The following is a 9,732-nucleotide window of genomic DNA, read 5'->3' as shown; positions in this document are numbered from 1 at the left end:
CTACAAATGTAACCTTTCACCCTTCCGCTGAGTCTGCACCCTCCCCGCAGCCCCCTGACTCATTATGTAAATATGAATTTACCGCGCACCCCAGACTCTAGCTAAAGAAATATGGGCAACAAGACCCTCACCTCAATGCCTTTTGAAGTAACATCACAGGCCCCTGTGCAGTGTATCACCCCAGCTCACCCCAGACCCATGTCTCCCTGTGTAGCAACATATTCCTCTCATGATAACAAGGACATAAATAAGTGTCTCAAGAAATGTAAGGGAATGACTGAGGAATGTGAAACATAATCTCATGAATACGTTTGCCATCTGGACCTATGTAGTCTCACTTTTATTGTTCAGGTCAGATGGCTAATAATGTATCTCTTATGTGTTAAAAGTAGATAGATGACGGTTGAAGCATGTGTGGCCACAAGGGCAAATGTCAAGTAGGGTAAAATGTAGCAGTTAAAGACATCATACGACCCTGCGCTCCAACCCAAAGAGCCCAGCTGATCTGTACACCCTGCACTGGCACCACGTGGACTTCCTCCACTCCTAAAGCAGCAACCTTATACATTGTATACTGCCTAGTTTTTGCCACCCAATCCCAACGACTTATGTGCCCCATATAGAATACCTCATTGATGACGTTATTTTGTAATAAATATGAATGTCTTTCTATTGTTTGACAGAGCACTCTTGGAGTTTGCAGAGTTCTCTGCTTGCCCTATCTGATTTTGGATAAACTTAACTTTCTAACTTCACCCGCACTTGGTCCTGGTCTCATTCCCTTCTGGGGGTATGTCCATTACTGACTCTCATTGGGGAGTTATTATTGAAGTTTTGGGGGGACGCTCACTTTCAAATGTTATGTGAGATCCTTTGATGAACCGACAGCCAGTGAAGTGTTTTTCTGGTTTCCGTGACATGATCCATCCTGCCTTTTAACAGACCGCTATTCTTGCACCATTTTGCATTAACTCCAAGGTGTTAAGATTAGCTTTTGAAGTGCCTGCCAACAAGCTGTTACAGTAGTCATTTTTCGAGTTGACCCGGTCTTCTGACAGAAAAGCCAGAGTATTAGTAGAAAGATATGGTCTAATCTGCTTTATCAGATTGATGGTATACATACAGGTTGAACTTAGGTGTGCTATATGTTTTTTCATGGACAGGTTGGAGTCAAATTAAACCCTAAGGGTCTTAACTGACGACACAGCAGGTATGATACAGTCGGAGATCTTAAACACACTATATCTCTCTTGTAGCTTGTTCAGATATTGGGAAGTTCTGACAATGAACAACTCGGCTTTACCGTCATTGAGCGCAACGGGATAATGATATGCAGAACAACGCTTTAAAACGTATATAGCAGGGTTGTGTTACGCTCACCTGGTTGCCACAGGGGCGTCGATCGGACCCGGACAGCTGCGGTCTCCACCAACGTGATGCGTAGTGGTGAGATGACTGTCTGGACTGGCCCGCCTAATCTCATCTGCCTGATCCGTAGAAGTATTCTCCTGCAAGTGGAGAAAAGGATTTAGCCACCCGTGGATTTTAGTGATGGCCCCCTCCCACTGTTCTCGTTCTCCCCACTTGTCACCTCCGATATCCCCTTTTAGTAACCTCACCTTATGTTTTTAAATGATGAGCTCTCCATCCTGCATGGCATGCAGGGGCGCGTAGATACCAGTTACTTCTCTGGTTTGAAGGTATTGGAGGAGTTCTGGAGGAATATTGACTCCGGGGTTTATAAAGTTCAAAGAGTTCAATATGTCCGATGTTCACTCTTGTTCCATTCCCTTGCTGAATTGCAGCTGGTTCAAAAGAATGTTGCCTGGAGGCAGCTGATGGCGTTCAGGTAAGAGTCTGTATTACCCAACACTCTCCGGTAAAAGTTGCATGAGTTTAACTTGTTGTTTTCTCTCCCTTTATAGGTGCAGCATATGAAGATGAGGCGTATTAAAGGGTAATGCCTCCGGTGGTAAATGAGGTAAGCCTATGGTGGTAATAGATTGTATTTGTCAACTCTCTTGGCTCACCTTGTTGTTTCTTTTGTTTTCCCCTACGTGCTGGAGTTCGACGAAGACAATGATGGAGGCAGCACCGAGTCGGAAGATGCTGTGGACTGGTGAGTATAATGCGGCGCTGCTGCTGGCGATGCAACGCGTGCTGGAATAATGTCCTTTCCAGGCTCGGAGACGTGCTGGATCTCGAATCAGGTAAGGAATTAAAATAATGTCTGTGATCTAACCTTTTCTTCCTTTTTCCCCTTTTTCTAGGAGCTCTGGATTCGAGGCGGGCGTGGCAGAAGACTGGATGCTGACTTGCAGGCACGGTGAGCGTAACGCTGCAGGATGCAGAATAACGCTAAGCGTGTGCTGCTGTTCGAGCGTGGTTTAAATAGCCTCCAAAGTAGTTCCAGGTAAGAAGTTCCCCAGAACCACACCCAAGTAAAAAATATGATATCAGCTGCTCATGTTGTTCTTGAAGCTGCCCTGGCCAGGTTCTGTTTTCGTCTCCAAGCCCTCCAACCTTAAGAAGCCCCAGGAAGCTCCTGAGGGTGGGGGGCTGCATGCCAGCTGCCTGCCGCTGGTCCCGTCCGTGCACCCATCGGGCCTTGCCTTCACAGCGTTGCTGTGTCCGGCTATGAGGCACCCCGCCTGAGATGCTCCTGTTAAGTGGGGTGACCAGTCCACTCAGGAGGGGCATGGGCCCATGTGGAGCCAACAGGCCCGTGGGCAGACTGCAACAGGCCTGCTCAATCCATCCTGCTATCCATCTATGCCTGCTGGCTGGTGGCCAGGCCTGGATTTATACAAATCTCAGGCCGAGCAAGGCCTGATGGGAGAAAGGAACTGTGCTCTTCTGCTGGGCTCTACTTGCCGGAGCTTCCCCCTACACGTGGGACAGGCAGCTCTGCAGATGCTCAGAGCTTCTGGGGGTGTGGGGCTGGGTCAGGGCCTGCCTTCTCATCCTTGCTTAGTGGGGCTTCCAGAACAGAACAGGCCCAACCCCTGCCCTCCCTCTTGCTTGCAACTCATACTTACCTGGCAGGGGAGAATCTGTGATCACAAAAGCAGATCTCCCAGTGTAAGGCTCACCCATTGCACATCGGATTTGCTGACCCCTGCTATGTCCCCAAATGCAGGATACTCAACTGCATTATTTTTGTTAGTGGCAGACTGCGTTTGTGCTTTCCCTCGATTTATTGATGAAAGAAAGAAAAGGTAAAGTGTGCACAAGGCCTGCAGGTTGGTTGAACACAGAGCCCTGGGTCGTGTGGCAGAGATTCTGAGTGCACTGCCAGTGCTTGCCACGCGCTGCCCTACCAATGCATACCCACGTGGTGCACTGCCAATGCATGCCCACACGCTGCACTGCCAATGCATGCCCACGCGCTGCACTGCCAATGCATGCTCACGCAATTCACTGCCAAAGCATGCCCACATGCTGAATCTTTCGCAGGGGTTCGCTGGTGGGCCCATGAGAATTCCCAAAAGCGATGCCGATATTCAGCTTGTTGGAAAGGAAAAATGCAAAACTGTTGTGGGGCCAATGCAACTTAATAGTAGAATATGTTATCAACATGGTGTTGATTCCCTGCTCCTCCTGCTGCATCATATCTTACTCCCATCTCTGCCCTCTGTGATCCTCCTTTCACCTCTTCATGTATCTGCTACTCTACTCCTTTTTTACCCTTGCTATTACTCCAAATCCTCCTTTGATCTCTCCTTTCTGTTCCTCTACTTCAGCTCATACTTCCAGACCTCCTGTTCCTCCGCTCCTCTGGCCTTCTCCTCCTTCTGTTCCTCAACGGCTCTTTTCACTGCACATTTTGCCTCCACTTTCTCCTCTTCTTCTCTTCCTATCTGCTCCACTTCACAGCTTCCATGCTCATCTCCTCTACCAGCCTCTCCTTTCTTCAACTATCACTTCTGCTCATTCTCGAAACTCCTGCACATCTGCTTTTCCTGTGTCAGGTTTTACACTCCAATGCACCCTTCTCCTGGAAAGGTCATTCAGTGAGGGTCCACCATCTTGCATTGTTCTGAAAGAGGAGGCATGCAAACAGGACTCCACACTGGTTACTGAAGAACACTACAGCTTGCCGAGTAGCTTTCGTGCAGTTTATCTTCATCTGTGCTGCACCAGTGGCTTCCCTGCAGCCGGTAATAGCAAACTGTAACTTCCTCTGGTGACCCCATGCAAGGGGTCAACAGAGGAAGATATAGTCCTCTGCCACTACCCGGGCCTCAGCCATGACCTAATTAATATTTACGTGTGCTATGTTTGTCGGATACAGTTACTTGTTTATTTACTTATGCAATGTTTGTCAGATTCCTGTATCCCACAAACATTGCAGAAATAACTATATGTACAGGTAGCCGACAAACATTGCATGAATAAATAAATTCCCCTAAGATCACACACATGCAGCCACCCAACTGCTTTCAGATGGGAGCTGCATGAGCTGTGCTGGGTTTGGTTCAAAAGAAAACGTTGCGTGTGGCAAACAGAAATCACCCAGTTTGAATAGTACCCAAGGGGGAGTTTTCTTTAGTAAAATGGGATGCCGATTGTGTATTTTAAAGAATATTTACTCTGCAACACTGGTCAACACTACTATCTGCATAGTGAAGTAACTCATCACCGTTGCCATGCAAGTGGTTTAAAGTGGAATTGATATATAGTTTGGAAAAGAAGCAGCATGAAAGAAATGGTGCCTTCCCCACTTATGCGAGTCAACATATAAGGACATGTGTACTGGTTAATAGTCTTGCCTTTAATTTGCAGAACTGCATAGCTGGAAGACTCTGGCCACACGCATGTCATAAAAAATAAAACATGTTGTTCTCCTCAACAGGCATAATGTATCATATTATGGAGTCAATTAGCCCAGATGTTTTATAAAACCCACTGTGGCCACTATTTTGGCTTTTGTTAACTTCTGTTTCTCGTTTGATTGCGTGGTGTTGGGTGTCTTGACCCACGTTCAAGTTATTAGGCTACAACATTTGTGCTGTGGGCTTAGGAAATCCAAGAGGGCGGAAAAACCCACATTTGCGCCAGAATACGGGAGAACCGTGCAGTCTTTGCGCACAACAAAATGGTCCCCTGACCTGCCACCCACCAGTGCGAGCTTGATGGGCCAGGAAAGCCATGGGTGAAATGTGTGCCAAAGGAAAAACAGCAGTGCCGGTTAGCTCAGAAAGCGCTTTGAAATCACCTTTGTTTCTCTGAAATGCAAGCTAAAAATGCCTATTTTAAACATTGCAAGATATTCAAAAATCTCAATGAACACCAGCAGACATTTGGCAGAAGGTAGACTTGTGTGCATACAAAATCTGGAAAGAGAAAGAGCCTAAAATAATGTTCATAATGAAACTGGCTGAGCTGTGAATGTCAGCAGCCTAAATTAAATTGGACTGAAAGACGCTAACATATAAATGTTTAAAATAAATGAGTGACCTACTGTGGAGTGTCACATAGTTTGCAACTGTTAAATGTCATAGTTTTGAACTTAGAATCAGTGTTCTAGCTGCATGTGTAAAAATTGCAATTTGGTTTGAATGTAGAAAACTGGGAACCAAAGTGACATTGGCTGAAGCCTGGCTTGAAGAGAGTGAATTCTGCCCGGCAATTACCCCCGACAGGAGTTGAAACTTGATCAGCAGCTGTGTTCCCAGGCCTGGCTGCATTCTGCTGCCCCTGCCAATAGGAGATGACACCTCTCTGATTGAATTAGGGGAGTGGCACCTGGGGACTGCAGGAAACTAAACAAAGCACTGTCCTTGGCCCAGTCAAATGTTAAATTAGGGGGTCGTAAATGGCTTCCTCTTGGAAGGAAACAGGGAGGGGCACTGCATCTGTGAGCAAGCTGAGCCTGGGGGAAGTGGATAAACCAGAAATTCCACCATGTGCTTTGGAAAACCACACCCCTCGGGGCCAGAGCACAATTTTAAAAAGATGGATAATTCATAGTGCGGACTTGTAAAAATTATATAAATAACATCATCATTCTTGTGATTTTTCTGTGCACATTTTCAGAGGTGTTAGACCTCGGTACCATGTTCTGAGGCAAAGCCCCATGAATTATGGAGATTGCAGACACGGGGTTCACGCTAGAAAAATGAAAATTTACTGGAATATGGGTAGAAAGGCGGCGTACATGTGTGCCATTTTTGGTAAACGTCCGATATTGGTAAACCAACTAAAAACGAAAATACGTTGTCATTTTTGAATGCAAGCTCTTAGAAACATCAGAGTTGGACCAGAATGTACCATAAGTAATCTGTAATATGTACATGTAATGTCAACCACTTGTGTATCTGGGAAATATGTATTTGGATCAGAAATAGATTTGTTTGCAATTTGACAAGGGGAGGATCCTCTGACCATAAACCTACCTCATCACTCTGACTCACAACCCAGTTCCCCCAATCAAGGGAGAGAGGAGAACTGGGCCAATGATAAGTTGAGAGGGGCAGGCTCAGTTATGCTACGCACACACCCACTTTCTAAAGACATAAAAAGAGCCACTGGAAGCCAGACAGGGACATTCACTTTCCACTTTCTTGCGGGACGCTTTGCCGGGAGACTCCAGACTTAAAAATCCATCAATCTCCAGAGACCAGAACTTAACTCCAGAACTTGTAGCAGAGAGGCCTGAATCCACAAGCTGAATCCTTTTTCAGCAGGCCTCCAAATCATTTGCAAACTATTCAACAGCCGGGGGAGCTGTTTGAATTCTTTACCAATAACTTTTGCCAGAACCGGTAGCAGACCCAGAAGGCAGAATTATCCAGAGAGACCAGAGATCCAGAGAGACCAGACCCAGACCAGTTCGCTGAGACATGACCCAGATCGCTGTGCGCAGAACCAGTACCCAGTGGCGAGAGAACCGCAGCCATTCATGACCCGATCCGTGACGAAGTCGCATTCCTGTCCAAAATATAGTGTGAGTACTCAGCCAGAACTGTGCAAAACCAATCTCTTAGTTAAAACAATCTAATTCAAACTATTTTAACCTATCTAGAACTACACCATAGCATTGTGTGTCCTTCTGTGACTTTAAAGCTGCAAAACTGTCATCTGTCATTCTGAAACTTTAAAATTTCATTTCTGAAAATCTACCGCCACAAAATCATCCGTATCTCTTGAACCGTTTGTGATAGAAGCGAGATTTACTTTTACTTTAAAGCTGAGATTCTAAGCTTTCCAACAAGCTCTAAACCGACCTGCTACTCCTTATACTTCTTCCGTAATTGCACTCGACGCACGCGACTAAGTTGCCGCGATTTGACATTTTGCTTCATTTCAGCCACGTGTAAAATATTTGTCTTTTGTTTCCTTTGCTGAAATTCGTTTGCAACCTGACAATCATTCATAGAGCATTGCTAAAGTGATCCTGAACTAAGTTAAGATAGCCATCACCCACCCTCAATCTCTTATAGGGAATTAAAATCATCTTTAGCATATTTTTCCCTTCTTTGCATACCACCTTCAAAGTACTTTGCCTGTGTTTAAAATCATCCCTGTTTCTCTAAGCTTGCTAGGGGGGAACTGAATTTGTATTGTACTGTGATTGTATTCCTGAAGACTGTGTGTGTTACTTCCACCTCCTTACATTGCATGGAGGGGGGGTGAATTGCCAAAAGGGGAAAAAGTGATTCTATTACCTTTTGCTGAAATCATATCAAGTTTATTCCTGTGTTGCTTCTTTTCCACCTTGCATTTCCTTGTACCATATAAAGCATTCTCAGCTACCTTATCCTATATACGACTCCTCAGTAATTAAACCAGTGTGCTAATATCACATCACCCATTGTTGATCACTCACTGTCATATGTCTAAGTGTGATATCAAATAATAATTTATTATAAAAGTGTGATATATATCTATTGTTTAGTTTTTCAAATAAACCTTTTCAATTTGCAAAACAAACCTACTTCTTGGCTCAGTGGGGTCAGGGGGGATTCTAAGAGTGGGGCGTTATACATGGGTTCATCATCCAGATTATAACTTGTCATAAAATATATATCAATAAGAGTTTCCATCAGCATCCCAGACCAGGCACTGACTTAGTGGGATTGCTTGATTGGAGTCATTTAACAGTGGTTTAACCTGTATAGGAAAGGTTATCAACAAGTTACTTATCATGCAATAAAAAAAGTTCTGCATACTTTAAGATTGTGCTCACATTGCGTTTCTTCAATTAGGTTCACCTTTAGGTGATCGCTTTTCCACATTTTGTCTGTTGAATTGAATTATACTTATTTCATTACCACAGAAGTAATGAATGTGTATTACAGAGATAAGCTGCATATCTATTGGGCACACTGCATATGCTCCGACAGCATCAATCATGCTTTTTACAGGACAATGATGGACTAAATTGGGAACAGCCAACATAGACATGTTGCTACAGAGGCATATTTTGGGTGCAACCTGCATGAAAATGTGTTACATCAGTAAAAGTGCTGTTTTACACTGTGGACACATTGATCATTAAAATGCGTTGTGTTGTAAAATGTTCTTGTCTGCTGTTGGTGACATGGAATTCTCATTTTCCCCTTTAGAACTGATTGTAAATTTATGGCTTTTTGACCACCTTTTCTGCTGAGAAATGCACCATTTCAACCCCATTTTTGAAAAAAACCTCCCTAGATCCTTATAGCTTCCTGGCTATGCTCGGTCACCACCACTATTTCAGAAACATTTTAACACATACACACTGAAAGAAATCACAAGCAACTAACCTTTGATCACTGTACCTGACACCAAAAGCTATCTTTGGGACTGCATGGCTATCACTGCCTGCGCCGCTATTGTGTCAAAGGTCACACAATATTGCTTTTTAATATACTGCTTTGAGTGAGGTTGTTGACTTTTGACTCGTCGGCCCACTGGGTGACAAAATGTTAATGCTTCAGCCCCACATTCAAAAGGTTGGACAAGCCTGTTATATAGGAATGATGAAATGCCAGGACCCTGCAGAATAAATGATGTTGCAAGGCAAAGGGCACATGCAGAAGCCCAGATCAAAAGTTAGAACATCGAGGAAACTGACATGCATCAGGATGATGATCTGGCTCATTGGTGCAGCTGGCCTATCTTGTACTTTGGTCTCAAGAAAAGTAACTCCTACAGTGCCTCAGAAGAACATTGAAAACGTTGCGAACTACAGATCTTTGTGCAAGTCTTTCAATTATGCCACTCACATTTTGGCACTAATTATGTCCTTTGTCAATTGAACCCTTTGCTTTTATTCAGTGATGGCTGTGGAACTATTTTATTGTTGGGGTGTGAATATTTCCTGCTCCTGTCTGTGAGTGACAGGGCACTTTAAAGCACACTGTTTGTGCTGTAAACAAATTATGTAAAACAGTGTTCAATTTCAATTTAGTTCTGTAGGGTAACACATGAAAAACCCCAATTGTTACAAGTTCACCAACAGAACACTGCAGCATTTTCCAATTGATGGCTTTGCCAGCAGTATATGTAAGTACTCTAACGATGTAAGAACTCCTTTTCATGCTGATTATAGCAATGTATGCCAGTATTCCCATGTAACAACACACCTACATTTGATTTTCCCATAATACCAGCAATGCCGCTGTAGGAAAGCGTGTCTTGGTTGCATATGTCTGTAAACCCTGTAAGAAAACACTAATCTTGTCTTTGCCCATGATAATCTAATCCCATTGCTGAAAAAAAAAGTAATTGCTGGTTGTGCTAATC

The 9,732-nt window shown here is 44.2% G+C and overlaps 1 non-coding gene across 1 annotated transcript; it reads left to right on the top strand.

The window, feature by feature from the left end:
- The first annotated feature begins 3,030 nt into the window (after nucleotides 1-3,030).
- LOC138490632 (U1 spliceosomal RNA) lies at nucleotides 3,031-3,194 on the top strand. Its single transcript, XR_011275568.1, has one exon. It is a non-coding gene; the product is annotated as a U1 spliceosomal RNA (small nuclear RNA).
- The last annotated feature ends 6,538 nt before the right edge of the window (nucleotides 3,195-9,732 follow it).

The sequence above is a fragment of the Ambystoma mexicanum genome, chromosome 9 (assembly GCF_040938575.1).
Source record: "Ambystoma mexicanum isolate Mex_15411 chromosome 9, UKY_AmexF1_1, whole genome shotgun sequence".
Lineage (NCBI taxonomy): Eukaryota > Metazoa > Chordata > Amphibia > Caudata > Ambystomatidae > Ambystoma > Ambystoma mexicanum.
This window is presented reverse-complemented; position numbering and strand designations above follow the sequence as displayed.